Source organism: Cebus imitator, unplaced genomic scaffold (genome assembly GCF_001604975.1).
Source record: "Cebus imitator isolate Cc_AM_T3 unplaced genomic scaffold, Cebus_imitator-1.0 Scaffold151, whole genome shotgun sequence".
Taxonomy (NCBI): Eukaryota; Metazoa; Chordata; class Mammalia; order Primates; family Cebidae; genus Cebus; species Cebus imitator.
Window position 1 is genome coordinate 4,707,098 of NW_016107466.1, and position 4,776 is coordinate 4,711,873.

Consider the following 4,776-nt stretch of genomic DNA (forward strand, 5'->3'; position numbering starts at 1 on the left):
TGCTATCTTTCTCCTACCTATCCACGTTAACCTCCTTTCATGGTAATTTACCCCCAGTGCTATGTCCTCTCCCAGCACACACACAAACACTCATACCCTGTTTCATATCAGAAGCAGGAAGCTGATACAGTCTCAGGAAGCCTATGAAGAAACGGCAAGTGGCTGTTTGCTCCGTCAAGTCTCTTGACACCTAAAAATCTCCCACTGATTCTTCAGGCCTCAGCTGTAATGCCTGGAATGCTCCCACTTCTGTGAAGGTCTATCTGACCCAAAAAGGAGAGTTGTGGTTCTTTATCTTCCAAAGATATTTCTTCTTATGATAATGTCTTCTACCATTGAAGCTCCTTTTCTTATGGAAATTGCTTAAAGCCATTATTGTCCTCCCCAGTGGAATGTAAGCTTCTTGAAGTCAAAGGCATATTGTGATATATACCTACCACAAACCATTGTTATTTCCAAGGTCACATGTGTATAACTCAAGCTTTTAGCTTTTTATAGTTTGTTGTTTGTTTTCAACCATATCAGAAGAGCTTTGATTTTACATTTTTACATTGGCTTCTTCCTTTTTAACTGAGGCTTTCTTTCCACTAAAAAGTCCTCTGCCAAAGAAAGAAAGAATTCATGGTCTCATTATAATTCTCCACATGCCAAAGGACCTTGTGGTGAAGTCCTGGATCACATGCAATGCTTTTGACCTTTACTGACTCTATTCTGAACATACACAAGAATTGTCTATAGAATTAGAGCAACTCAAAGTAGACTTCTATTCACTAAGTTCCAGCATACACTTTGAAGCGTTAGTAGCAGTAGCAGTTAAGTTGTCACTTTCTCTCTTCTGTTTCTAAATAATGATTTCTTAGTCGTGTTAGTGCATAAACAAATAGAATTATTTAAAGGTTGAATGGCATTTTTTCTGTACCTTGCTTAAGCACTCATAAATCCTGAACTATGGCTTCATATTTAATCTATTGTTGTGATCGTATTGGGAAACACACATTGGGGTCACTGATAAGCTCACAGTTTCTCCTCCATTGTTGATATCTTTATAATCACATATTCAGGTCAAGCAGGTGACTCCTTACCAGGGCAGCCTTATGACCTGAGATGGCTCAATAACTCACTCCCTACTGATAGAGATTGGCTCAAACTATTGGCATGAGATTCTACCCAGGCCATTCATGTCCCATTCTCTTTGGCTGGAAACTGGACAACTGTATAGTGCACCAGTGCTTCTTTCTCTGTATTTTCTTTGGAGAGAGCTTAGCAGTAAAAACTGGAAAAGAGTGAGAGGCGAAAAAGGAGAGTAAACCAAGAGAATGATAAAGTTGCTTTGGTATGCCTGATGTATCGTCTCTACCTATTCCTTGATAATATTGAAAGAAAAGAATGAAAGTCCCCCTTTTGGGTAATAGTGACAGAAAGTAAACTCCATCTAGGACTTTGCTTCTCAAAATATGTCTGTGGACCAGAAGCACCGACATTATTTGGGAAGTATGTATGCGTACGGTATGTTAACTTTTGGAGTAAACATAATGCATATTAAGCTTCATGACTGATTTATTTTTTAATTGCTAAGTTCCCAGTAAACAAATTGGCACATTCTATATTCTCCACATATACTTACTGAATGAATAAATGCATGAGTGAATTATGTAAAAAAATTTACAGACAAATAAAATGAAGCCCAGAGAAGTTGAGACATTAAAGTCATCTAAATAATGGTTGATCTATTATCTATGTTACTGCCCTAATGTCTGAGAATAGGTATATTTAAATTTTCCTTTTCCCCACCCCTCAACAATTTTCTTCACCCAAGACAACAAAATTAGAAGCCAAACACATAGCCAAATGGAAACCCCCAATCGGGAAAATCCATGAAAATGAGAGGAACTTTTTCTAAAGCATTTTCTTTTCTGCAAATATCCTTCTGTTGAGTGGGTGGCTTAGGTGGCATAAGCATTTTATTATGAGGTGATGACACTTTTGCTTGAGTGTCGTATTCTTTGGCTGTAGAAAAGATAGAATCAAAGCGAAACTGCAGCAGCTGATCAGCCTCTGACCAACTGGAGAGTGGAAAGTCTCCAAGAAGCAGGAACCCAGGTAATCACGTGATGTATGCTCTGTCCATGGTAGACCCCTCCAGAGATGGAATGAGTTCAATTTATCAAAATAAACTTCATGGCATTTCTATTTGGGGGTGCAGTGCAGTTCTTATTATTGGAAGGATTTTTATCTGCAAAGCAATATATAGGGAAGGGCTTGTGGAAATTTAAAGTGATTGTGATTCAGGTACGCCTTGGCATGAAAATAGATGCCAAAAGATGAAGGTTATTTTTTTTCTTTATTTTTTCCTTTCTTTTCTTTTTTTTTTTTTTTTTTTTTTTTTTTTATTCCATCTGAACAACTTCTACGCTGTTAAATTTACCAATTGTCTCTACACCATCAGAACTCACCACTTATGAAATATATTTAGCATTTCTACACTGTTTATGGACAATATCCTAGACAGTTTCTCCTTCTCATCTTAGATTTCTATTTCCTAAGCTGTTTGTCATTGTCTTAACTTCTGGATTGCTATTTTGTATCATGATAATAGCCCTGAGCTCATCCTCCCTTTGAACTTGGAAATGGTGGAACTAATACTATTCTCTTGAGCTTTATTTAAGCATGACCAAATTGTGGTTTTTTGATTCATTTATTCAAATATTTACTTGTGAATGCAAGATAACACACACTGCTAAATGCTGGAAGATGAAAACACAGTACTCTCACTCATGCACACGAACTTAAGTCGTACTTAGCGTATATTACTGTGTAATTACAATACAGTGAGATGTTTCTATACAGACATGGACTGCCTCTGAATACTTGTAATAAAGGCCATGAAAGACCCATCTGTCCAGCATAATCTTAACAGACTCATCCCTTAGCACCATACCAATTCCTCGGGGTTTGTCTCACCGCTGTCCTCAGGCCATTGCCCTATAACTTTGAGGCAACCCATTAGACCCACCTACATCCTCCTCTACCACCCTTTGCTTATCTCAACTCTTATATTTGCAGACTCAGAGAATTACAATGTTCTGCCTAGTTGTTAACACCCAACAAATATTAAATATCTTGATGAAAATTATTGTTCTTAATTCATCTTTAGAACTCTACTATTTAATACTGTGTCTTCTATTCAGAGATGCTCAGTAAATGTTGAACTCATTGGCTCATTTGACAAATGCTCAACAAGCTTAAAGTGTCATTTTCTTCAATGAAATTCAAAAAAGGATTAACTTTGTCATCCCTCAGAAATGAAGCCATTTCTAATATGCCTTCAGTGAAGGAGAAGAGGGGAAAAAAAAACACTTTGCAAATTATGGTAACTTGACAGCTGCTTGCTAAACAATACCACATTAATTTTCAACGTTCTGCACATGGCTGAGTGGAAGATCCCTTAATCCCAGGTCCCATTTAATTTTTGCCTCATTGTCTCTGTCCCCTCATTGTATCACTTGCAGAAATCACCAGTGGCTGTGCACTCTCTTAAACCTTATTATTGTCAGAGAAGTCATAGACGAGGTTAATGCAGATCTGCTTCCCAGAGGTATGTTAACATGGATTTAAGTTATTTATTTTGAGTGATTGGCTTTGAGAAAACTCCTTCTTTATCAGTTATTACCAGAGAAATAGAACCTTACAAAAGTGACAGTAAACCAACCATGTATTCTTGAGGCATAATAAGTTTTAAAGAGATTGAGATTAATTTGGTCATTTATGAGTAGGCGTAATCAGATGACCCTGCATGCTGAGGCCAGTGAGACAGTGTGTCAGAGGTTTAAATTACTGGCTCTAAAAGACCTACATTTCCGAAACTTTTCTGAACACATTCTCTAAGGTTTAGTTATGCTACTGTGATATCATTGTTGTTCTTCCTGGCTTAGTGTTTCCCACAAATGATTCCTTCATAGGAAAGAGATGAGAGAGTCCTTCCTGAAGAGGCTACTTGCTTTTCAAAAATCCAAACTGCTTTATCTTATCATTGAAAACCTAATAACTTACTTAGAGAAACTGAAGATATCTTTCAAATGCAGGATATGAGTGGCACAAAATACACAGCCTAGATAAAAAATAGGAAAGGTAATTGCAATTGAGCCAGTATTTTAGAGAGTAAAGTGCTTGTTGATATGCTCATTCTCATCCAATAAATAAAAGGATTGAGACAATGCACATTTTTTGCTATACAAAGCTATTTTTATTTGCTTAGGCTCTTTGACAAAATGCACATATTCATAGGCATTTCAGAAATCACCTGTAGAGTGCATCAGATATACCATTCCTAGGAAAGGCCATGTGGGCTGGGAAATGGGCCAAGAGATATGCTCCAATGAGCATACTCCTCTTAAAAGTCAAATGGTACCTTGGTCTTCAGGAAGGTCTTCTTGGGGTTGATAAGCATTGGAACACAAGTGACCTTAATCATTACAGTATGACATGGAGTTGAAAATACTGAAAACTGACTATACTCCTAATCAGGTTATAAACAGGAATATTCTGAATTTCCTAATCCTATTAGGATCACTCCTCATCAGGACTAAAATATGGTGAGAACCTGTCTCTACTAAAAATGAAATAGATAGCCAGCTGTAATGGCATGCCCCTATAGTCCCAGTTACTCAAGAGGCTGAGGCAGGAGAATCTCTTGAACCCGGGAGGCAGAGTTTGCAGTCAGCCGAGGTCATGCCATTGCACTCCAGCCTGGGCAACAAGAGAGAAATTCCATCGCAA

At 37.6% G+C, this 4,776-nt stretch overlaps 1 pseudogene across 1 annotated transcript in view; it reads left to right on the plus strand.

The window, feature by feature from the left end:
- The first annotated feature begins 4,482 nt into the window (after positions 1-4,482).
- Positions 4,483-4,776, plus strand: part of LOC108314378 — a 6,355-nt pseudogene continuing 6,061 nt past the window's right edge. The window contains exon 1 of the transcript XR_005202562.1: positions 4,483-4,524. The product of XR_005202562.1 is annotated as a ferritin heavy chain-like (transcript). The remainder of the gene's footprint in view (positions 4,525-4,776) is intronic.